At 39.1% G+C, this 26,786-nt stretch overlaps 1 protein-coding gene across 6 annotated transcripts in view; it reads right to left on the bottom strand.

Annotated features, from left to right (window-relative positions):
• The window catches only part of DENND4C (DENN domain containing 4C), a 121,606-nt gene extending 97,906 nt beyond the window's left edge, over positions 1 to 23,700 (bottom strand). For 2 of the 6 annotated variants that reach the window (XM_048222943.2, XM_048222945.2), the window contains exons 1-2: positions 23,583 to 23,700; positions 1,041 to 1,196 (exon numbers count right to left, since the gene is read on the bottom strand). The gene's annotated coding sequence lies outside the window, so the exon portion shown is untranslated. Of the gene's footprint in view, positions 1 to 1,040; positions 1,197 to 4,070; positions 4,236 to 22,464; positions 23,119 to 23,582 lie in introns of those variants that run through there. The other 4 variants (XM_026506463.4, XM_026506468.4, XM_048222944.2 and 1 more) reach the window with 3 other exon arrangements.
• Positions 23,701 to 26,786: the final 3,086 nt, after the last annotated feature.

Raw genomic sequence — 26,786 nt, 5'->3', positions numbered from 1 at the left:
TCTCTCTGGCATCTCTTTTATGGAAGGCACTAATTCCCCTCGTGAGGGTTTTACCCTCAGGACTGAAATACCTCCTAAAGCCTCACCTCCAAATACCATCACCCTGGGGATTAGGTTTCAACATCTGAAGGGGGGGAGGGGACAGTCAGTCTATAGCAGTGTCTTCCAAGAAATTTGTCCATTTCACCTAAATTGTCATATTTATTGGCACAAAGCTGTTCATAATAGTTCCTTATTATACTTTTAATATCTGTAGAATATGTAGTGATGTCACCTCTCTCATTCCCAATATTATTAATTTGGGTCTCCTTTTTTCCTCACCAGTCTGGCTAGAAATGCATCAGTTTTTTTTTAAGATTTTATTTATTTATTTGAGAGAGAGAGAGAGAGAACACGAGCTGGGGCTGGGGGTGAGGAGCAGGAGAGGGAGAAGCAGACTCCCCAGTGGGCAGAGAGCCTGATGCAGGGCCTGATCCTGGGACCCTGAAGGCAGACGCTTAACCAACTGAGCCACCCAGGCACCCAGAAATTTATCAATTTTATTGACCTTCCCTAAGACAGCTTTTGGTTTCATTAATTTTTCTCTATTGCTTTTGTTTTATACTTCATTGATTTCTATTTTGATCTTCATTATTTCCTTCCCTCTGTTTATGCAAAATTTAATTCGTTCTTCTTTTTCTAGTTTCTTAAGGCGGAAGCTGAGGTCACTGATTGGAAACCATTCTTCTTCTCTATTGTAGGTATTTCATGTTATAAATCCCACAAGTAATGTTTTAGTGGCATCCAAAAATTTGTGTATGTTTTCTTTTTATTCAGTTCAAAACACTTTTTAATTTCCCTTTCTTAAAGTATTTTCTTTGACCAATGGACTATTTAAAAGTATGTTTTTTAGTTTCCAAATTTTGTACTCAGGAATTTTCTAAGAATCTCGGGTTATTAATTTCTAATTTAATTACACTGTTGTCAGAGAATATACTATGTAAAACTTGAATTCTTTTACATTTATTGAGACTCGTTTTATGGGTAAGAATATGGCCTACCTTGGGGGCGCAGCGGTTAAGCGTCTGCCTTCGGCTCAGGGCGTGATCCTGGCGTTATGGGATCGAGCCCCACATCAGGCTCTTCCACTAGGAGCCTGCTTCTTCCTCTCCCACTTCCCCTGCTTGTGTTCTCTCTCTCGCTGGCTGTCTCTATCTCTGTCGAAAAAATAAATAAAATCTTTAAAAAAAATAAAAATAAAAAGAATATGGCCTACCTTGATAAATACACCATGTGTACTTTAGCACTTCAGCATGTGTATTCTGTTGTTGGACAGAGGGCTCTACAAATGTCAATCAAGTACGTTAATAGTGTTGTTCAAGTCTACTATATCCTTACTGATTTTCTGTCCACTTGTTCTATTATTAAGAGAACAATATTAAAATCTCTGACTATAATTGCAGATTTGTCTATTTCTCCTTTTAATTCTTACCAGTTTTTGCTTCATATATTTTGAAGCTCCATTATTAAGGGCATAAACATGTAGAATTGCTATGTCCTTTTGATTAACTGACCCCTTTATCATTATGAAACGGCCTTCTCTATCTCCAATAAAAATTATTCTGTATTAACAAAAGCTTTTGAAAAACATTAAAATATTTATAGAAACTAACAGGTACAGAGTCTAATAATTAAATTTCATTTTCCAACTACTGCTAAGATAATCTTTCAGAATCAATTTCATTTCACCCTACTGTTTAGAATGGCATACACTTTAATGAATAAATGCTGTTAATATCAACAAAATGTCAGTAACGTCAATCTATAAAGCTAAATGTAGTTTACACAATTCTCTCACTGTAACAAAAAGATCTGTTTAAGGCTTCAAAAATATATGTGTGTTCCTTGGTGTTCCAAACCATGGAGAATGAATGTCATTTAAACCACAAAGAGAGTACAGTATTATCAAAGTTATTTGCTACATTTAAGCAATTTAAAATAGAGCCTTGGTGAATCCATTTAGAAAGCATTATCAACATGAGCTAGCTACACTGGCTGGGTCATGAAATTACAAAATTGAAAAAAGTCACTTCAGACAAAATCAGTTCCTTTTTCAGAACACAAAGCAGTGTAATTCTCTACTGTTGCACCTGCCACTGAAAAGTTTTGTAAAGAAGGAGGGTTGTAAAGAAAGGCTGCAAATACAAATGCCTAAAGGGGTCAAGCAGGATGTAAGAGTCGTGGGAACTAGAGAACAGAGGCAGCCACTACTAGTCAGATCATCCAATTGTTGCCAAATGGACTTGGCAAAACCAGAATTTCTTTTTTGCCTTCTTAAAAGAAGCCAGAAATCAGGATATTTATGTAAATCTCCATGTTCTAAAATATCGGCAACTAATTCAGAATTCTTGTAAACAATACTAAGTTCAAACAAAACACATTAAGCAGGATATAGTCACTGTAAAGTTTAAATTAAAAGTCTAGAAAAGAACAATTTCTAAATTCCATTAAAAAAATTTTTTTGAGGGGCACCTGGGTGGCTCAGATGGTTAAGCATCTGCCTTCATGATCTCCAGGGCCTGGAACGGAGCCCCACGTCCGGCTCCCAGCTCAGTGGGGAGTTTGCTTCTCCCTTTCCCTCTGCCTCTACTGCTTGTGCTCACTCTCTCTCAAATGAATAAATAAAATCTTTAAAAAAAACTTTTTGACGTGGTTAAATACCTAACTTCACCAATAATATATAAGCCAATAAAACTAATTGTATACCAAATTGACAATATAATCACATAAAAGGGAATGAAAAATAGAACTAATGCAGATAATTTAAACAATTTAACATAAAGAACTGAAAAAGAAATCCTAACCTCAGACATAGTGGTATGGCTGCAGCAATTCAAACATTATTCTGTACATACTCTATATCTGAACGATTGTTGGAAGCCAGAATTCTTACTGTGAGAAAAGAGAGCGATAAATACAGGATGGGAGAGGGCAACTAAGAGTATGTGTACTGCCACAGAATTAGAGGCATCAGTATGAACTCACGATTTTAAAATACGTATGCACTAAATGTAATGTGGTACCGTGAACTGGAATATAGAACAGAAAAAGCACATTAACATAAAAACTAGTGAGATTAAAATAAAATCTGGATTTTAGTTAAAAGCAATATAACAATGTTGTCTTAGTTTTGACAAATGTCTTTGGTAATGTAAGATGTTAACTATAGAGGAATACAGGAATTCTCTGTACTATCTTTTCAACTTTTCAGTAAACCTAAAATAATTCAATAACAAAAATTTTTAGGGGTGCTGGGTGGCTGAGTCAGTTGAGCGTCTGCCTTCAGCTCGGGTCATGATCTCGGGGTCCTGGGATCGAGCCCTACATCGGGCTCCCTCCTCAGTGGGGAGTCTGCTTCTCTTCTCCCTCTCCCTCTGTGATCTCTCTCGTTCTCACTCTCTCAATAAATTAATTAATTAAAAATAAATAAATTTTAAATATGTGTGTCAACATTATTTATACTAGACAAAAAATGGGAATAGCCCAAATGTCCACCAACAGATGAGGGGACAAATAAAATGCAGTACATCCATACAACGGACTATCTTCAGCAGTAAAGAGGAATTAAGTACTGATACATGCTAAACATGGATAAACCCTAAAACATGACACTAAGAAGAAGAAGTCAGTCACAAAATACCACATATAGTATGGTTCCATTTATACGAAATGTCCAAAATAGGCAATCTATAAAAGGAGAAATCGATTTGTAGCTGCCTAGATTGGGGGGATGGGGGAAAGGGGGAATGACTCTAACGGGCATGGGGTTTCTTTTTTGGGGTGATAAAATTGATTGTGGTAATGGCTAAGCAATCTGTGACTACACTAAAAACCAATGGATTATATGCTTTAAATAGGTGAATTGTGTGATATGTGAATTATTTATCAATAAAGCTGTTAAAAGTGTATGTGTGTATGTCTCCTATTACTGAAAAGGAAACCCAAAAACAGTGTCGCCCCACCAGCAACAAACATACTCAGCACCTAAATCTTTGTTTCTTAAAACCATTCCTCATCAAAGGATACTAGACCTCCTTGGAGAAATGACCAATTCCAAGGCTGGGCAAGAAAAGCACAAGATAGGGGAGCCTGAGTGGCTCTGTCCGTTAAGTGTCAAACTTGATTTCGGCCAGGTCTTGATATCACGGTTTTGAGTTCAAGCCCCATGCTGGGCTCCATTCTGGGTGTGGAGCCAACTTAAAAAAAAAAAAAAAAAGGCATGAGATATACCTAGAACACCTTAAGAAGGAAAAAAACACTACTCAAAGACTAATGGGGTCCTATCAAAAGGACACAGGATCTAGCTTGAAGAGTCTCCCACTAACCAGACTGGGAATAATTTTAGCATCAAAATGAATGATAATAATAGATTATAACACACTGGTTTTTTTTAATCCTTGAGTCTACACTGATATTATAAAATAAATGAATGAGGGGGAGGGAAAGAAGTTTCTTCACAACAGAATGCCAACTAATAAACATAGAATGAATGATCAAAAACCATTTTACAATCATCACAGTATTCAGTTTCAAGCAAGAATTACCAGCAGATGCTAAAATCTCTGGGCAGAAGGCTGTTGAATACAGGATATTTATACAGTCTCAAGGCCTTTTCCCAGACATACTAATAATTACAAGAGAATAAAATGTATCAGGGTGCGTGGGTGGCTCAGTTGGTTAAGAATCCAACTCTTGATTTCGACTCAGGTAAAGACCTCGGTGTTGTGGGATAAGCCCTGTCAGAGCCTGCTTAAGATTTTATCTCTGCTCTTCCGCACCCTCTCTAAGAAAAAAAGAAGAAAATGTATCACCAGAGAAAGCTGGTGGTCACCACTTTAGCCAAATAATCAAAATTAACATCATTAATGATTAGTCAAACTGATATTACATGCCTTCTGATGTGAATAGACATTTCTACAAAGACGACATCCAAATGGCCAATAGACACATGAAAAAGTGCTCAACATCACTCGGCATCAGGGAAATACAAATCAAAACCACAATGAGATACTACCTCACACCAGTCAGAATGGCTAAAATTAACAAGTCAGGAAACGACAGATGTTGGTAAGGACCTGGAGAAAGGGGAACCCTCCTACACTGTTGGTGGGAATGCAAGCTGGTGCAGCCACTCTGGAAAACTGTATGGAGGTTCCTCAAAATGTTGAAAATAGAGCTAGCTACCCTACAATCCAGCAATTGCACTACTGGGTATTTACTCCAAAGATATAAATTTAGTGATCCAAAGGGGCACCTGCCCCCCAATGTTTATAGCAACATGTCCACAATAGCCAAACTATGGGAAGAGCCCAGATGTCTACTGACAGATGAATGGATAAAGGAGATGGGGTGTGTATATATATACCCAATGGAATATTATGCAGCCATCAAAACATGAGATCTTGCCATTTGCAGCAACAGGGTTGGAACTAGAAGGTATTATGCTAAGTGAAATAAGTCAATCAGAAAAAGACAATTATCATATAATCTAATATGTAGAATTTAAGAAACAAGGCAGAGAGGGCGCCTGGGTGGCACAGCGGTTAAGCGCCTGCCTTCAGCTCAGGGCGTGATCCTGGCGTTATGGGATCGAGCCCCATATCAGGCTCTTCCGCTATGAGCCTGCTTCTTCCTCTCCCACTCCCCCTGCTTGTGTTCCCTCTCTCGCTGGCTGTCTCTATCTCTGTCGAATAAATAAATAAAATCTTTAAAAAAAAAGAAAAAAAAAAAAGAAAAGAAACAAGGCAGAGGATCATAGGGGAAGAGAGGAAAAAATGAAACAAGATGAACCCAGAGAGGGAGACAAACTGTAAGAGACTCTTATCTTAGGAAACAAACTGAGGGTTGCTGGAGGGGAGGAGGATGGGGGAATGGGATAACTGGGTGATGGACACTGGGGATGGTATGGGTTGTAATGAGCACTGGGTATTATATAAGACATGAATCTCAGACCTGTACCCCTGAAACAAATAATACATTATATGTTAGTTAACTGAATTTAAATGTAAAAAAACACAGAAAAAAAAAAGAAAAAATGCTCTACAGAATAAAATTTAGAACAGCGTCCTCTACGTATTACAGAAAGGTTAACTTACTGAATAATTCTTTTCTCATCTTTCTCATATACTAATGTCTTATATAATCCTATAAAAGCCAACCTTTGTTTTGTTTCATTAGCCAATTTTCAAGCTGGTATCACCCATAGGTAATTATAATAGCTCTAAATGTTTTCTGATCTGGCAGATAAACCTCCTCTTCACCACCACCCCCTTTTTTTAAAGACTTTCCAGCCTTATTCATCTAAGTTTATCAAGTTTCAGTGGAGGTTGGGGAGAGGACAGGGGTGGGAGCTGAGATCTTTTTTAGAACTGCTCAAAACACAGTTTATTTAAGGAGAATGGGCATCTTTACAATATTAAGTTCCCTACTCAGGAGCATGGTATGACTCTCCATTTCATTCAGGTCTTTTTTAAAAAAAAGCTTTTAAGCAAAGTATAATCTTTTTCATTCAGGTCTTGTGTAGATTATTCATTAGTATTTTACAGTTGTGTGGCTAATACGAATGAGCTCTTATGCTTGCTAATCAATCACTGCTGGTTTATTAATGACCTATTACCGAGCCTCAGACATTGCTCTAAATGCTGGGAATTGAAGCAATGAAAACACCAAATGCCCTGTCTTTATGGAACTTACATCATAGTTGGGAAATAATCAGTAAACAAGTATAAACTTATAAATAAATAATTTCAGAAAATGTAAGTACTATGAAGAAAAATAAAGCAAAACAGAGGGAAAGAAAGTGATAACAGAAGGACTTATTTTTACAGTGCAATCAGGGAAGACCTCTTTGCAAAAGTAAGGCGTACATATGTATATGGGCAAGAGTATGGAAAGAAAAGAGATTAAATGGTCTTCTTAGTGAAAGTGGAAGAGCAAAATGAGGAGGTAATGCTGGGGGCACAAGTGATATTTGTGGCCATAAATTTAAAGTGAGACCAGTCAGCACTCTTGTTTTCTCCAATCACACTCAGCTGCTCAGGTTCAAGGAAGTGGAGTTGGCAAAGTAATGAATTAATCAGAATTGAAGTTTTGCCTCAGTTATAGGTTGTTGTTGTTTTTAAAGATTTTATTTATTTTGGGTGCCTCGGTGGCTCAGGTCATGAACTCGAGGTCCTGGGATCGAGCCCTGCATCAGGCTTCCCGCTCAGTGAGGAGTATGCTTCTCCCTCCCCTTCTGCCCCTTTCCCCACTTGTGTTTTCTCCCTCTTTCTCTCTCTAATAAATAAATAAAATCTTGAAGAAAGAGAGCACATGAGCGGAGAAAGGAGCAAAGGGAGAGGGAGAGAGAGAATCCCAAGCAGACTACAGACTCCACACTGAGCACGGAACCGACAAAAGGCCAGATCCCACAACCCTAAGATCCTGACCTGAGCTGAAATCAAGAGTCTGGAGCTTAACCGACTGAGCCACCCAGGCACCCCTTACCTCAATTATAGTGAAGGAAGAGAGAAATGAGGGAATTGGTAACTTGATCCCATGAAATGGTACAGAACACTTGTAGGCATTAAAATTTTTATTCACTGAACCAATGTAACTGGATAAAGAAAGAAATTACTATACGTGGGGGATGACAGTGAAAAAGTGATGTGGCTAATGGCCTGGACCTCAATGGAATCTAAAGAATATCAGAACAGGGTACCAGAGTAGATAAGGTGGCCAAAGAGGAGACGAAAATCAGTTAGATGCTTAAAATACTTTCAGTGACAGATTATGGTCATAAAGTCTAGGGTAATGGTTTTCCACACTAACTACACAATGGAACCAGCTGGAACACTTTAAAAAATACCTATTAAACCAATAAAGTAAGAATTTGAGGGTGGCATAGTACCATAAATATTTTTAAGCTGCTCAGTTAACTGCAATGTACAGCCAGAATTGAGAACCAATAGTCTTGGGTGTGATCATGGAAGTAGGAAGCTGACGCAGACAGGAAAAGAAACAAGCTCTGGAGTTCAGAAATTCTAATGAAGTTTTCTTCTATTATTCCCAATATAAATAAAAGCATGAGCTATGTTCAAAGTATCTTACATGCATTAACTCATTTCACACTCGTAACAACCCAATAAGGTAGAACTAGTATTATTCTGTTTTTAATGATGAGGAAGAATGCAAGAGAATAGAATTGTACTTAATTAGGAGTCCTAAGTCATTGGGGCACCTGGGTGGCTCAGTCGGTGGGCATCTGACTTCAGCTCAGGTCGTGATCTTGGAATCCTGGGATCGAGCCCCATATTGGGCTCCCCATCCCTCTCCCTCTGCCCTCCGCCTGCTCGTGCTCTTTCTCAAATACATTAAATCTTTAAAAAAAAAGAAAAGAAAAAAAGAGGAGCGCCTGGGTGGCACAGTTGTTAAGCGTCTGCCTTCGGCTCAGGGCGTGATCCCAGCGTTCTGGGATCGAGCCCCACATCAGGCTTCTCCGCTAGGAGCCTGCTTCTTCCTCTCCCACTCCCCCTGCTTGTGTTCCCTCTCTCGCTGGCTGTCTCTCTCTGTCAAATAAATAAATAAAATCTTTAAAAAAAAAAAAAGAGTCCTAGGTTATACATAACACAGTATAATACTATTTGAAGATAAACTGTGGTGAGTTATAAAGATGCATTTATAAGCCCTAAGGCAACTACTTAAAAAAAAAAGACATATAGATAACAAGACAATACAGAGATAAATAGAATACTAAAATATATTCAATCCAAAAAGAACAGGGGCTCCTGGGTGGTTCAGTTGGTTAAGAGTCTGCCTTCAGCTCAGGTCATGATTGGGATAGAGTCCCATGTCACGCTCTCTGCTCAGCTAGAAGCCTGCTTCTGCCTGCCACTCCACCTTCTTAAGCTTTCTGTCAAATAAATAAATAAAATCTTAAAAAAAAAAAAAAAAGAACAGATAGGACAAATTAAAAACAGCAAGGAAAAATAAAATAAAATAAAATAAAATAAAATAAAATAAAATAAATAGCAATGTAATAGATTCAAACCCAACCTTATCAATAATTTCACTAAATTTACGTCACTATCATGACAAATGAAAAATATGTCCCTATAAAAACTAGTATACAAATACTCATAGCAGGGGCGCCTGGGTGGCACAGCGGTTAAGCGTCTGCCTTCGGCTCAGGGCGTGATCCCGGTGTTATGGGATCGAGCCCCACATCAGGCTCCTCCGCTATGAGCCTGCTTCTTCCTCTCCCACTCCCCCTGCTTGTGTTCCCTCTCTCGCTGGCTGTCTCTATCTCTGTCAAATAAATAAATAAAATCTTTAAAAAAAAAAAATACTCATAGCAGCACTACTTAAAATAGCCAAAATGCAGAAACAACCCAACTTGATTCTATCAAGTCAGAATCAATAAACAAAATGTGGTTTTCATGCACTAGATTATCAGCCATTAAAGGAATGAAGTACTACTAATATATGCTCTAACATGGATGAACCTAGAAAGCATTCAGCTATTAATGATACTACATCAGTAATTATCAGGGAAATGTAAATCAAAACCACAATAAGGTATTACCTTATACCTGTTAGAATAGCAATTATCAAAAAGAAACAAGTGTTGGGCAAGAATGTGGAAAAAAGAACACTTGTCCACTATCAATGGGAATATAAATTGGTGCAATATGGAGGTTCCCCAAAATAAACAGAAACACCATGTTATTCCACTTCTGGATATTTATCCAAAGAAAACAAAAAATTAATTCACAAGATATATTCATCCCTATGTTCACTGCAGCATTATTTACAATAGTCAAGATATGGAAACAACTTAAATGTCCACAGATGGATGAATGGCTAAAGATGTGTGTGTGTGTGCGCGCGCGCACGCACACACACACACACACACACTGGAATATTACTCAGCCATAAAAAGAAGGAAATCCTGCATTTGTGACAACATGGATGGACCTTGAGGGTATTATGCTAAGTGAAATAAGTCAGACACAGAAAGACAGACACTATATGATTTTACTTCTGTGTGGAATCTAAAAAACAAAACAAAACTCAGAGATATAGAGGGGCGCCTGGGTGGCACAGTGGTTGGGCGTCTGCCTTCGGCTCAGGGCGTGATCCCGGCGTTATGGGATCGAGCCCCACATCAGGCTCCTCCGCTATGAGCCTGCTTCTTCCTCTCCCACTCCCCCTGCTTGTGTTCCCTCTCTTGCTGGCTGTCTCTATCTCTGTCGAATAAATAAATAAAATCTTTAAAAAAAAAAACAAAAAACTCAAGAGATATAGAGAAAAGATCAGTCATTACCATAAGGGAAAGGGATTCACGGTGGGTGAAATGGGTCAAGAGCGTCAATTGCATGGTAACAGATGATAACTAGACTATACTTTGGGGGTTTTTTGTGCATTTTTTTAAAGATTTTATTCATTTATTTGAGAGAGAGCATGAGCTAGAGAGCACAAGCAGAGCAGAGCAGCAGAGGGAGAGGGAGATGTGGCTCCCTACTGAGCAGGGAGCCCGATATGGGGCTTAATCCCAGGACCCTAAGATCAGGACCAGAGCCAAAGGCAGCCACCCAACAGACTGAGCCACCCAAGTGCCCCCAGACTACGCTTTGTAATGTATACAAAAATCGAATTACTATGCTATACACCTGAAACTAATATGTTTTATATCAACTTTGCCTCAATTTTTTAAAAAGTCACATACTGCACAATTTCATCTATAGGAAATATCCAGAATAGGCAAAACCATAGAAAAAGCAAGCAGACTAGTGGTTGCCAGGGCCTGGGGGGTAGGGGGGATATGGGGAGTGACTGCTTAAAGGGAAAGGAGTTTCCTTTTGGGGTGATGAAAATATTCTGGAACTAGATAGTGGTTGATGATTGTGTAACACTGTGACTGTACTAAATGCCACTGAATTGGGCATTTTTAAATTGTTAAAATGGTGAGCTTTTTTCACTTTTTTTTAACTGAAGTATAGTTAACACACAACATTACATTATTTTCAGGTGTACAACACAGTGATTCCACAAGTCTACACATTATGTTATGATCACCACATACCTATTATCTATCACCACACAATGCTATTACAATACCACTGACTATATTCCCTATGCTGTGTACCTTCACCCCATGACTTATACATTCCATAATTGGTAGCCTGTATCTTTCATTCCCCCTCATCTATTTTGCCCATCCCCCACCCAGTTAAAATAGTAAATTTTATGTGAATTTTGCCACAATTTAAAAAAAAGGAATGAATTTCTTATACAACAGGAATGAACCTCAAGAACCTTATCGTAAATGAAAGCTAGCTGCAAAAGATTACATACTGTATGATTTCATTTTATGAAATATCCAGAATAGGCAAATCTTTAGGGACAGAAAATAGTGGTTGCCTAGGGCTGCGGTGGGCAAGTGGGGGGTAAGACAGTGACTGCAATGGACACAAGGTTTCTTTCTGTGGTGATGAAAATGCACTAAATGAGATTACACTGATGGCAGGAAAATTCTGTAAATAGTACTAAGAACCACTGAATTGTACCCTTTTAATGGGTGAATTTTATGATGTGTAAGTTAGAACTCAATAAAACTGATTTTATTCTTTTTTTAAGATTTTATTTATTTATTTGATAGAGATAGAGACAGCCAGCGAGAGAGGGAACACAAGCAGGGGGAGTGGGAGAGGAAGAAGCAGGCTCATAGCGGAGGAGCCTGATGTGGGGCTCGATCCCGTAACGCCGGGATCACGCCCTGAGCTGAAGGCAGACGCTTAACCGCTGTGCCACCCAGGCGCCCCAATAAAACTGATTTTTTAAATTTTAAGTGGTCTAAAGACTCCTATTAAAAGAACTTACTGGACTAGATAAAAGAAATAAAATAAGACTCAACTCTAAGCTATCTCTAGGAAACACGTTTTAAATAGAGAGACATAAATGTGTTAAAAGTTAAAGGATGACTGACCTCTGACAAAGGAGCAAAGGCAATTCAATGGAGAAAGTAGTCTTTCAACCAATAGTGGTAGAAAACTGTATCTCCACTTGCAAAAAAAAAAAAAATTTAGACTGAGATCTTACACCTTCTACAAAAAGTAATTTAAAATGGATCATAGACCTAAATATAAAATGCAACACTATAAACTTCCAGAAGAAAATGTAGGAGGGGGCACCTGGGTGGCACAGCGGTTAAGCATCTGCATTCGGCTCGGGGCGTGATCCCGGAGTTCTGGGATCGAGCCCCACATCGGGCTCCTCCGCTATGAGCCTCTCTCTTCCTCTCCCACTCCCCCTGCTTGAGTTCCCTCTCTCACTAGCTGTCTCTCTCTCTGTCAGATAGATAAAATCTTAAAAAAAAAAAAAAAAAAAAGAAAATTTAGGAGAAAATACATGTGATCTTGGGTTTGGCGATGAGTTTTCAGATACAAAAACCATAATCCATGAAGTAAAAAATAAGGTAGACTCTATTAAAAACTTCTGTTCTATGAAAGACACTGTGAAAAGAATGAAATGACAAGCTACAGAGTGTGAAAAAATATTTGCAAAACACATACCTGATAAAGGACAGGTATACTAAATATACAGAAAACTAAACGGTAAGAAAACAAACAACCCAATAAACAAAAAAGAAATAGAGAAAAGATTTGAACATATACCTCAACAAAGACGACAATCTACACATGACAAATATGTATATGGAAAAATGCTCAGTGTCATTAGAGAAATGCAAATTGAAAAGAGACACCAATACACATCTATTAGAATGGCTAAAATTTTAAAAAAAGAAAACCTGGGGTGTCTGGGTGGCTCAGTCATTAGGCGTCTGCCTTCAGCTCAGGTTGTGATCCCAGAGTCCTGGAATTGAGCCCCACATCAGGCTCCCTGCTCAGTGGGAAGCCTGCTTCTTCCTCTCCCACTCCCCCTGCTTGTGTTCCCTCTCCCGCTGCCTCTCTCTCTGTCAAATAAATAAATAAAATCTTTAAAAAAAAAAAAAAAACCTGATAATACCAAAAACTGATGAGGATACAGAACAGGAAATTCATTGCTGATGGGTATGCAAAGTGGAACAGCCACTTGAGAAGACAGCGTAACAGTTCTTACAAAGCTACACGTAATCTTACTATATGACCCAGCGATCATGCTCCTAGGTATTTATCCAAATTCATTTGAAAACTTTTGTCTATGCAAAACCTACATACAATGTTTATAGCAGCTGTATTCATAATCACCAAAAACTGGAGGCAAGGAAGATGTCATTCAATAGGTGAATGGATAAACAGACTGTGATACATTCATACAATGGATGATTCAGTGATAAAAAGCAGTGAGCTTTATAGCTTTATAGCCGTAAAAAACCATGAAGGAACCTTAAATGCACATTGCAAAACGAAAGGTGCTAATATGAAAAGACTAACTGCTATATGATTTCATCTATATAACATTTCAGAAAAAGCAAAACTACAGAAACAGTAAAAAGAGATAGCAGTTTCCAAAGCTTTAAAGTAAGGCAAAAGGGATTCTAGAGTTGGAGTACAGGGGATTTTTATGGAGGTAAAACTATTCAATACAACACTATAATGGTGGATACATGACATTATTCATTTGTCAAAATTCATAGAACTTTAAAGCATAGAAAGTGAGCTTTAATGTAGGCAAAAATTTTAAAAACCATTGAGGGGGTCAGGGGATCCCCCCAAAGCAATGTGGAGTAGGTCAAGAGAACATAACTCTATTACAAATGTATAAAACAAACTCACTGAAGGGAGTTGGAGGAAAAAGATACTGACCAAAGTAACTTTAGAAATGAGTGGAGTCTTTAAAACTAAAGGCAAAAGGAACTGCCAACAGGCACTCTCGTTGATAAAATTGCTTCCCACAGGAGTATGAGTTAACAATTCCAATACTGCTATATATGTGTACTGGAACTGAACAATTACATTAGTAGATGATGGACAGCAGAGCCAGGTTTCTCACTGTCAAAGCAGGAATCTACAGAAAAGTAAGGGGAGAAAACTATGATAATCCATTAGTAATGGATTAGAGACTCAGTATAAACTCGTATTTAGCTTAATATAAATACGGATGGTGACATATAGACTTATAAATATATGTGTAGAATGGGTTAATATACACAAGTATATTTCCTTGCTCAATCAGCTGAGAAGGCCTAGAAGCAATGACACCCCAATAGCAATCAGCACACCTACCACCCCAAGATCTTGGTTTATAACACTATTCTCCAATCAAAAGAACCGATATATCTTGAAGAAATGGCTGAGTCTAGGACTGGAACAGAAAATACACAAAACGAGCCTGGAGCATTTTTTAGTGCCAGAAAGTAAGTGCTCAAAAAATAAACACTGAGAGTATAAACCCACACTGAGAGTTTTATGTCAAAGGAGCACAGGAGCCAACTGAAAGAGCTCCCAATAGCCAAAAACAATAACTGTAACAATTTGAGCAAATAAAGTAGTACTGGATTATAACTGAAAGTATAAAATAAATATCCGTAAGTCCATTCTGATATAAATCAATGACATGAATAAAGTAATACATTAAGGAAAACAGGCAAATCTCCCATGCAAAACAATTTCAAATAACTTATGCAGATACTCTGCTCTCAAGGAATGTTACTCCCTAATCCTTAGGTGTAAAATGAGCATAGTGACTTCCTTCCAAGGAGCACGCAATGGAAAGGAAGAAGAGGGGACTAACTTTACAGTAGAGAAACCTAACAAGCACTACTTTGACCAGGTAATCAAGATCAACATCAGAATCATAAATCATGCTGATAGCAGGCATCCTTAACATGTGATTAAAATGGCAATTTACCTCTGTGCTCGATCTTCCTCACAACAACTCATAACCCTTCTCTAATCCTAAGGAAAACATCAGAAAAATTCCACTAGAGGAACATCCTAAAAAATGCCTGACCAGTACTCCTCTAAACTGCCATGGTCATGAACAACAAGGATGTCTAAGAAACTGTTATACACAAAGGTAGCCTAAGCACACATGACAACTCAATGTAATGGTGTGTCTAGATAAGATCCTGGAACAGAAAAAGTACATTAGGTAAAAACTAAGGAAATCTGAATAAACTATAGACCTCAATTAATAATAATATATTAACATTAGTTCATTAATTGTAACAAATGTACCATAGTGATCAATAAGATTAGTTAGTAATAGGAGAAACTGGGTCCAAGGTATAGAAAACTCTCTGTACTACCTTCTCAACTTTTCTGTAAATCTAAAACTGTTCTAAAAAATAAAGTCTAGGTACCCCTGGGTGGCTCAGTCGGTTAAGCATCTGTCTTCAGCTCAGGTCATGATCTCAGGGTCCTGGGATTGAGCCTCACATCAGGCGGGATCCTGGCTCAGTGGGGAGTCTGCTTTTCCCTCTGCCTCTGCTCCAACCCCCTGCCCCTTCAAATCACTATTTTTTGTATCCTTTGAATAAACACCCAGTAGTGCAATTGCCAGGTCATAAGGCAGTCCTATTTTTAACTTTCTGAGGAACATCCATACTGTTTTCCAGAGTGGCTGCATGAGCTCTCTCTCTCAAATAAATAAAAAATCTTAAATAAATAAATAAATAAAGTCCACTTTCTAAAAAAGTGCAAGCATGCAAAAACATTTAATATTTTAAGAAGCATGAGTGGTCATATTTTTTTTAAAGATTTATTTATTTGAGAGGCAGAGAGAGGGAAAGAGCACAAATAGGAGGGGGAGAGGGAGACAAAAATCTCAAGCAGACTCCACACAGAGCGTGGATCCTGATGCAGGGCTCGATCTCATGACCCTGAGATAACAACCTGAGCCAAAACCAAGAGTTGGTCGCTTAACTGACTGTGCCACCCAGGCATCCCGAGTGGCCATATTAACAATAGGCAAAGGAGGACTTCAGAACAGAGATAAAGAGAAACATCTCATAATAAAATTCATTCATCCAGCCTAACTATCCTAAAAGTGTATACATTCAACAAGAGCCTCAAAGCATATGGAACACAAACTGATAGAATCGGGGGTTTTTTGTGTGTGTGTTTTTTTTTAATATTTTAAGTTTTTACTTAAATCTTACTTAACATATAGTAATATTAGTTACAGGAGTAGAATTTAGTGATTCATTACTTACAAATAACACCCAGTGCTCATCATAGCAAGTCCCCTCCTTAATACTTATTACCTATTTAGCCCATCCTTCGGCCCACATCCCCTTCAGTTTGTCTCCTACAGTTCAGAGTCTCTGATGTTTTGCCTCTTCCTCTCTTTTTTTTCCTTTCCCCTATGTTCATCTATTTTGTTTCTTAAATCCCACATATGAGTGAAATCATATGGTATGTCTTTCTCTGACTTATTTCGCTTATCATAATACACTCTAGCTCCATCCATTTCATTGCAAATCACAAGATTTCATTCTTTTTGATGGCTGAGTAATATTCCATTATATATATATATATATCTGTGTGTGTATATATATATATATTTACCTATACACACACACACACACACACCACCTCTTCTTTATCCATTCATCAATCAAGGGACATTTGGGCTCTTTCCATAATGTGGCTATTGTTGATAATGCTGCTATAAACATCAAGGTGCATGTGCCCCTTCAAATCACTATTTTTGTATCCTTTGAATAAACACCCAGTAGTGCAATTGCCGGGCATTATAAGGCAGTTCTATTTTTAACTTTCTGAGGACCCTCCATACTGTTTTCCAGAGTGGCTGCACATTTTGCATTCCCACCAACAGGGTAAGAGGGGTCCTCTTTCTCTGCATCCTCGCTGACATCTGTTGTTTCCTGTGTTAAATTTTAGCCATTCTGACAGATGTGAGGTAGTATCTGATCGTAGTTTTGATTTCTTTTTCCCTGATAATGGGTCATGTTGAGCATCTTTTCATATGCAAACTGACAGAACTGAAAGGAGAAATAAACAGATCCACAATTAAAGAAAGTCCAACACTCCTCACAGAACAAGTACACAGAAAATCCGTAAAGATACATAAAATTTGAAGAACACTATCAACTTGATATAACTGTTATTTATAGAATACTCCACCTAACAACAGCAAAATACACATTCTTTTCAAGTGCACATAGAACATTCACCTAGATAAACAAGATGCTGGCCAATAAATAAAGCTGGGATAAATTTAAAAGAATATAAATCAGACACAACACGTTCTCTGACCACAATGGAATTAAACTTGGAATCAGTAATAGAAAGACATCTTATAAAATTCCTCAAGTATTTAGAAATTAAACAACCCTCTTCCAAATAATCCATCAAAGAAAAAATTCGCAAGAGAAATTAGCAAATATTCTGAGCTGAAAGTAAGGAAATTAATTTGTGAAATGCAGCTAAAGTAATGTTTAGAAGAGAATTTATAGCTTTAAGCACTTATATTAGAAAAGAGGAAAGTTTTTAACTCAGTGATATAAGGGTTCACCTAAAGAAGCTATGAAAAAAAAAGCAAATTAAACCAAAAGTAGACAAAAATATAAAAGAGCAGAAATCAATAAAATTGAAAATGGACAAGCAATAGCAATAGAACCCAATATCTCTTAATCAAGAAAAAAGCAAGAGGTGAAATTACCAATATGAGGAATGAAAGAAGGCATATTGGTAAATAACAAGGGAATATTATAAATACTTTCACAACAATAATTCCAACAACTTATTTGAAATGGACAAAATTTTTAAAAAACACAAGTTACCAAAACTGACACAAAAAGAAACAGAAAATCTAAACAGCCCTATATCTAAGGATTGCCAGCAACCACCAAAAACAGGAAGAGGCAAGGAAGGAAACTTTCCTAGGGCCTTCGGAGGGAGCAAGTCCCTGCCGACACCTTGATTTCAGACCTCTAGTTTCCAGAACTGAGATTAATTAATTTCTGTTGTTTTAGACTACATGGTTTGTGGTAATTTGTCATGGCAGTGCTGGGGAAACTGCTATACATGTAAATAATATGTTGGAGGTAGTGGAGTAAAAAATATATTACATTTAATGACTTATTGTTGCCTCTTATTGTGGGGCTACCAGAAAATTTTTAATTACACTGTATTTTTAGTGAATAGCATTAATCTAGCCTCAAAAAAAAGGCATACTGATTAGAAATGAAGAAGCAAAAATGGCTTTCTCTGAGGACATGATTGTGTATGAAGAAAATCCTAAGGAATCTACTTAAAAACTCTTATAAGTAAACAGTGAATTTAGTAAGATAACAGAATACAAAACAGCATATACAAGAGAATCAACTGTATTTTTTACACTATCAACAAAAATTAAAATACAGTATCACTGACAACAGAAAGCCTCAAAAAACATGCAACACTTAAGGATAAAATGAACAAAATATATACAAGACCTACAAAAGAAAAATTACAAAAATGCTACCAAGAAAAACTAAAGGGACCTAAATAAATGGAGCAATAAACCACATTAAAGTATCAGAAGACTCAATATTAGTAAGATGTCAATTCTCATCAGGCTTTTTGTAAAAACTGACAAGCATTGTCTATAGTTTACATGAAATGCTAAAGATCTAAAATAACCCAAGCAATGTTGAAAAAAGACAATGTTGAAGGACATACACTACCTGACTGCAAGGTTTGCTATATAGAAATAGTAATAAACACAATATACTACTGGTGTAAGAATATAGACCAATGGAACAGAAAAAGAGAGACCAGAAACAGACCCACACTTACAAAAAATAAAAAGGAGCCAGATCGCATATAACCACCAAATTGGTAAGGGGAAGAGATATGAAGGGAGGAAGGAAAGTAAGAAAAGAAATTCTACAGAATAAAATAACTAGGTGGTCTGATACTAACTGATCTCCCTAACTAGACAGCGTGATCAGGAAAGCTGGCTCAGAAAAACTAACATGTAAATGGAACAGTATATGCAAGGGCTCTAAGAGAAAAAATCTGAAAGTTGGTTGGTGTGACAGGTGCACACTGGACAAGGAGAAGATAAGAACAGAGACAAGGCTTTTGAGCCACAGAAAAATGTTTGTATCACATAATAGTTCTCAATTCTATTCATTTTTTTCCATCCCTACCACTGCTGATCTCAAGTCTCCCTTGGATGCCTTCAAGATCTCCTGATGAACCCGCAGCCTCACTCAAGCCGCTTTCCCACATCCATCCTTCGCAACTGAGCCAAAGATATTTAACAGCCTAAAATCATTATATGGTTTCCCGTTCCCCACAATGTTTGGTCTTAATTTCTTATTTGGCTTTTAAGACCCTTCATGACATCGCCCCTGCTCTCCCCTCCAGCTTAGACCCTCCTTCCCTCCAGAACTACCTGCACCTACACTACATTACCTGCATTGTAATGAAATCCACCATTTTCACTACTCTGTACCTTTTCATATCATTCTTTTGAGTTTTAAATCAAATGTCTCCTTCTATGTAAATTCACTACCTCCAATCCACACTAAAAATAGTTAGGGACTTCTCTCTGCTCCTATAGAGAAGTTTACTCTATTCTACATTTGTCATGTTGTAGTTGTGATGCATATTTGTAAGACTGTTTATCCTACTAGACTTTAATATTCAGACTGTAGGTTACTCATCTTTTTATCCCTAGCTGATTGCACAGTACCTATTTAATACATTCTTTTTTCTATAATTAAAAAGAGACTAATAACATTTATGCTTTTAGGATCTAAGCTTCCCTAAATCAAGATACATATAAACTGTATATACACAATAAAAAACAAGGTTCAAGGAATCCTTTAAAATAACTCAAAGACTTTTAAAATCCTATAAAATTATTCTTCTGTAAGTCAAAAGATTATATAAATCTAGATTTGTAAACATTAGGTCTGGTTGAAATACGGTATACTGAGAAACATTTATGCCCCACAATATTAGTTTAAGAATTAAGAATTCCTATAAGAATATTACTTATTGTATTTTAAAAGTAAAATTAGTAAATATAGAAACATGCAGCAAATCAGTAACAGGGAGAATTATGAATTTATATTTTGATACCTACTCAATGAATTCAAGTCATACAGACATATCTACAGTTTTTCATCTTTCTTTAATTCTGTTCTCAATTAAATACTATATTATAGGGGCCCTAATAACCCACTGCTAACAAAACCACTTAAAGAATGTTTACTTTTTCAAAAATTTAAAAAGTAATTTGGCTTCGACCATCATATTACCAAAATGATTTCATTATCACATTATTTTAAGAGTAATAAAGTGAAATACTAAAATGTTAAAAGGCAGAAAAAATAGTTAAATCCACTGTGAAACAGTAAAACTTTGGACTATTATAAAACCATAAAATAACAGTAATATGCATCACCAAGGAAAACATGTTATGCTTAAAAAGACAATTATATGGGACGCCTAGATGGCTCAGTCAGTTAAGCAGCAGGCTCTGGATTTCAGCTCAGGGCATGATCTCCGGGTGGTGACACCAAGCCCCAAGACCATGGAGTCTGCAGAGATTCTGCTTGAGATTTTCTCCATCTCCCTCTGCCCTCCACCACCCACACGCCCTCTCTCTAAAATAAATCTTTTTTTAAAAAAGACAATTATATATGGGGCACCTGGGTGGCTCAGTCGGTTAAGGGTCTCCCTTTGGCCCAGGCCATGATCTCAGGGTCCTGGGATCCAGCCCCGAGGGGCCCCCAGCTCAGCGGAGAGTCTGCTTCTCCCTCCCGCCCTGCCCCTCCCCCCCATGCACACGCACGCTCCCTATCTCAAATAAATAAATAATCTTTAAAAAAAACAATTATATGAATATTAACCACAGAATTATATACAAGTATGGATAGGATTAGTATATTATACTAATTAATATATTATACAAGTAGAATACAGAAAAATGTAAGATAGATGAGTATTAAATTTTTTCCTTTTGAATTTCCTTTAATCATGTTATACTCTTTTCCAGTAAAAAGTTTTCAAGTAGCACATTAAGCTCTATCACAGTTACTTATATGTATTATGTACTGACATAAGTAGAAAAATATTTTAAGTTTATAAGCTACCTAATTTCTTCCCCCAAAAATACTGTTTTAAATTTCAAATAATAAACCTATCTGATTTTGGAATTTCCTACAATCTGATGCTAAACTACACCTTTACACCAGCTGTACCATGTACAACTTTCCCCAACTTTTAACCCTTACAAAGCAATCTCCAATCCCAACAAGGCATTCCACTCACTACAGGTCTATCAAATTGACAATATGAAAGAGGAGATAAAACTCGTGGCACCAGCTGACAGAAGATAAAATTTTAATTCGTGTATTAGGAAAGCTTATTTGCCCTTACTATCTAAGTTTCAGCAAGCATATTATATTGGAAATTGAAATTCTAACAGAAATTCCCTTCTGCAAATCAGAAAGACCAAATGAAACAACCTGCCTCTGACTCAGCAGCTTTCTTTTTCTTTCTTTACAACCTGTACTTAAGTTGCAAGGGTAAGACTAACGTTCAAACTAAGCAGCAAAGCCAATACAAAATCAGTAATTGTCTTGGCAGGAAAATCCAAAGAAAATATGAGATGTTTTGGTCCTAACTGGAAGATATATAAAGAGCAAAGGTGCCTTTATGTATCTTTATCATGAAAAATCTCTTGTGTATAGCTACAAATTAGCGTTTACTGAAGATACTTAACATGTTCCTTTATAGAGAGCACCTCAACCAAATAACCTTCCAAGTCTGGCACCACGAATTGTCACAGCCTACACATCACTGCAGCTCCTTGTAATTTAAAACATTTGCGTTTTAAGAACAGTCTCCACACACCAGCTCTACTGCCAATTTCTTCAGCTGAAAACTCAAGTTTATACTACAAAATACTATGTTTACTTTCAACGACAGGATGCACTCATTTACAAATTATACAAGAGTAAATTACTCCAATATACGACTTCAACATTTCTAGCATCATTGCTTTTCTATTATCCAAATTAACAAGACTGAAACAGTAGTGCACTAAGTGAGGTACTATGGATGGCCAAAGTCAACTAGCACGTTACCGGTTCACTAAAATCAGTAATACAAAAGATCAACTATTTTGCAAAATGGCCACACGAGATACCAATGCAGTGCAAAGTGTGGACTGAGTTTGCCATTTCGAGTCAAAGCAAGTCAAAGCAAGTCTATACGACGCAGATCACCCTCATGAATAGAAATCTAAATTCATTTCTGAGTCCCCAATCTCAAAGCAAGACGACAGTTTACCAACTTTTTAACAGTAATGCAAAGAACAGGGCAGAAAATAAAAAGGGTTTTTTTAAGGGTTATAACTGAGCAAGAACTGACATTTAACGCTCACAGTTTTCCTTTTGATACCGATTTTGCTCGTATGTGTACACAGAACATCATAAACTATGCTCTTCATTTCGGATAGCTTAATACACACGCTCACCTCAAATCAAGAATTCATTAAAAACTTGGCGTCTTAGTGCTAATACGCTTCCCTGTCTCACCATACCCTTCACCTTCTAAACCGGAAGACCGGAAGGGAACACCTACTCCTACCGTAAATCGCGGTCTAGGGAAAAAGACTTAACACGAGTTTGTACACAATCAAGCAGTCTCAGTAAATCAAATTCCCAAGTAACAATGCTTGACAATCTCTCCTAGGCAAAAAACACAAAGTCAGCTGAGGGTTCGTTCGTTACTGGAGATGACACTTACCCTCGTATTTGCACAAGTAACTTCGGTAACTGGCCTAAATTTTTCCGTGTGAAACGAACGCAAAAAGGGATGGGACGGCGGTACTCTTTAAAAACTGGGTCATTCCCTATTTGTTCTGACGCGACGGAAGGGAAAAAGGTCCATGAAGCAGCAAAAGAAAAAAAGACAGGACAGCATCCTCAGTGCAGAAAAGTTACAGCTCTCTACACAAGTCAGCACTTGGGACTCATTAGTTGGTTTTATTTGTGTTTAGTCACTCGGAGTTTAATGGAACCAGCCTTCCGAAAAGTCATCTCCCACAAGGAAGCCCTGAGGATCAGCTACGATAAGGCAGAGGAGGACATGTCCTCAATTCACCTGCGACACCTGCCCGGGTCGCCCGGGCCCCCAGGTCTCCCCTCGCGGTCTCTGGACCCTTCGCTCCAGACCCCAGCCCTCGCTCTCCACCCACTCTAACCCAATCCCCGCCCCCTCCCCGCCCAACCCCCTCCCAGACATCCGTCGCGCAGGAGGTCCCCGGGGCCCAGACCCCTCGCGCGTCCTGGCAAGTGGCTCTCAGCAGCCGGGGCGGACAGCGCGGGGAGGCCAGTCCTGGCGCGGCCTCTCCCCCATCATTACTCCCCGCAGGCTCCGGGGACTCCCCGCCCCCGGAAACCGCGGAGAAGCTAGGCCGGGAACGCCAGCCCCGGCCACTTTCCGCCTCCTTGGCGACCCCCCGCAGGCGAGCCAGAGGAACTCAGCCTTCCGAGTGGCTACCTGCCCGGCGCCCTCGCAGCCCGGGAGCGCGGGCCCGGCGGCGGCGCGGCGCAGGGTTCCTCCGCGAAAGGCCCTCCACCGCAGACTCACCTGCCGCCTGCTCCACCTTCAGTGCCACCCAGACACAGCCCCTTCCTGGGGCATGAAAGCTCCGGCTTCGCGGCCTGCGCGCCCTCAGCACAGCCGGGCGGGGGACTTGCTCTCGCGGCCGCCACCGCCGCCACGGTCCGATCTGCGCCTGCGCCGCCTCAGGGGCTTGGTCTCGAGGGGCGCCGCATGCAGCGATAACGGCCGGGAACGCGAGCCCGCGCGGGCGCCTGTGCTCTCTCGAATCCGGCCGTGCGGGCGGCGGGTCGCCTAGGAGCTGCCCGCTGCACTACCGCTCCGACAGCTGACGGCCATGTTTCTGTTCCCTTTTCTTTTTTTTCTCCCCCTCCTTCCGCCCCTTTCCACAGAGCAGCACTTTCCTTTTCCCCCTCCCTCTCCCTTTCCTACTGCGGGGGCGGGTGGAAAAGGACGTGGGGGAGGGGTGGGGAAGGGAGGCGCGGGGGCGGGGCAGACTTAGAGCCCCGCCCCCGGGGAGGGCCGAGCCCGCGCGGCCACTGATCCCCTCCCCCCACCTCCCGCGGCGACCCCCGCGGGGCTCGAGGTCCCAGCGCTATTCGGTTGGAGCCCCTCCTCCTCCTCCGCTCTGCGGGTCCGCAGCCGAAACCGAGCTGGGAGGAAAGAGCCCTGAGCGGTGCTTTGCACCCCTTCTTGCGGGGCTCAGACTCTCTGTGGAGTAGGTTTATTGCCTTGGCCTCAGGCAGGTGGCGGCTGCTCCTCTCGGCTTTATCAAAGACGGGGAAAGTGACGCTAAGTCTCTCAAAGTCATTGAGGAGAATGCCGGGCGGGATGCAGGACTCTGGAAGAGAAGTTTCGTTCCCACGGTGGAAGTTGGAATTTCCACGCATGACTGGCGGGGTGCGGGGGAGCTTTGAAGCTGGAGAGAGACCCGCCGACTGGAGCTTCCCGAAGTCCTTTCCCCGCTGCAGCGCCCCAAGAGAGTCCTTGGCCGTGCTCCGTGTCGCTGCCTCGGCCGGGATGTCGGGATGGGGACTCCGAATGTAGAAATCGCTTGTTAATCAGCCCTCTCCTGCTTCCTAAGTGCGGGCTCCTTGTCTGCGCGGATGCATGCAAAGTCCTTTCGCCTTCATGCAAATTTTGCAAAATATTTTTGACAAACGTTTGGAAGTTGTTAGAGTGAGGAAGAATAACAGCTAGTTATTCAGTAAGAAACGAGTAGTTTGAAACAGAACTTTTTTACCTCCTGGCAAGAAATAAAAATAAATGGCGAATGAGTTCACAGATTCCATGGCAGGTCAAAATTAGAACGGGTAATATTTGTGTATCTCTGATGAGTATTCAAATATATAATGATCATTTTCCTGAGAACTACTGTCTTGATTCAATCTGCACTTCTGCCGAGAAGTTTAAGATTAGACATCAGTCCTGAGCTCTCTGTTGTTGGTTACTTCTGAAGTTTATTGCATATAGAGATAGTTTGAATTTTGTAGCCAATGGCAGAAACTATTTTCCTAATTACTTTAGCAGTCAGAATTGATTCTGTAGAAATGCACAGCAATAGAAATAAGGCTTATTTAGGAATATTTTGGAGTCCGTTTGAGCGCAGTGAAAACCAGACTTTGACAACCTGGACAGAAGTTTTTCAAGGAAATAATAATACGTGGAAATTTAGCTTGAGGACTTCTTGTCCTTCCTTTCTCAAGGCGTATTAATGAATAGTTTAAAAAGATTTAATATAGACAAGATGTCTTAATGGATAGATTTCATTAACACAGATTGGGAATTTTTTCTTCTCGGTTTTTCGCAACCACAGAAATGAAAAATGAAAGAAGCCAATGTATCTCTTCCGTTTGATTGACAGATTTTTCTCAATTTGCAATGTGGGATTTAAGAATTTCTTTAATTTTTTTCACTATTTTAATTGCTCTACGGATTTCCCATAGATTTTTCATTGCCATTGTCTACCGAAAGTTTCCTGGAATGAACTCATATACTTGGGGCCTAATTTTCTTATCTCAGTAGCTGTTCTTAGGTCTGAAAGTCCTTGATTGAGTAACCTTTTTAACTGCAATTTTACGTGCCCAGCACTGAAATAAGTTCATTTTAATTCTTAACATGTAAATATTTTGAATCTAAAATGTGGGAGAGGAGCTGAAGAGCCCAGTAATGTATTTGTTATATAACATGAAGAGCCCATATAACATAATTGTTAAAATCCTTTTAGTAGCACAGTTTCAGTTGAGCCTTTCTAGATGCAAGAATGCATAGAAGAATCACCCAGTCCATTGAAGAAGGGAATACAGACATGTGATTGGGCATGGTCACTGCAAGATTTCTGTGGATCGGCAATGCCAAAGAGTTGAATGGAAATCCTGAAAATTTTCTTAAAACAAGCAAGATATTTTGGGTAGCCATCTTCAGTGCTGAAGCATCCCAAATTATTTTCCTCTTCCTGTTTGTTACCTTGAAAAACTTTTAAAAATTGGTTTTCACAGGAATATTCAAAGACCTTTATACTTCTTTATTTCTTTTGATCTGTTTTATTCAACTCCATGTTTAACAGAAGCATTATAAATCTAACAGTTTAATCTGATTATGGTAATTAATTATTTTTATAATTTCTTTATTTTCTTTTTAAATAATCTCTACACCCAACGTGGGGCTCCAACCCACAACCCCAAGATCAAGAGTCGCATGCTCTTCTGACGGAGCCAGCCAGGCACCCCCATTTCTGTAACTTCTTAATGTCTGAATTCCATCCTAGATTGTAAACCCTTGAGAGCAAGGTTCACATGTCACATGTGTATTCATATGTCATATTCTCTTTCAGATTCAGAAAAACCAGATATGACAGACTTTCAAAAAAGTATGTGATGAGTGACTGAAATAAATCATGGTTCCCTCCCTTTCTTCTACTCCGTCCTCAGGCGAGTTACTTCATTTTCCTCGTGTGTAAAGTGGGTAAAATTATATTCATAAGAAGTGAGATCATTTATTAATTTACAATAAGCTACAATACCCGACAGAACAGTCCAGTAATGAATACTTAGCACATGCGATAGGCAGCCTTGCATTGTAGTTTACAATGATCCCTGCTTCCTGATTTATGCCCTTGGGTAATCTCCTTCCACTGGGTGTGGGGTGGACGTATTGACTAGCTTCTAACACACAGAATACATCAGAAATGATGAGATGTCTCTAACAAGATGAGGCTTTTAAAAAAGGCCT

The sequence above is a fragment of the Ursus arctos genome, unplaced genomic scaffold, assembly GCF_023065955.2.
Source record: "Ursus arctos isolate Adak ecotype North America unplaced genomic scaffold, UrsArc2.0 scaffold_18, whole genome shotgun sequence".
NCBI lineage: Eukaryota > Metazoa > Chordata > Mammalia > Carnivora > Ursidae > Ursus > Ursus arctos.
This window is presented reverse-complemented; position numbering and strand designations above follow the sequence as displayed.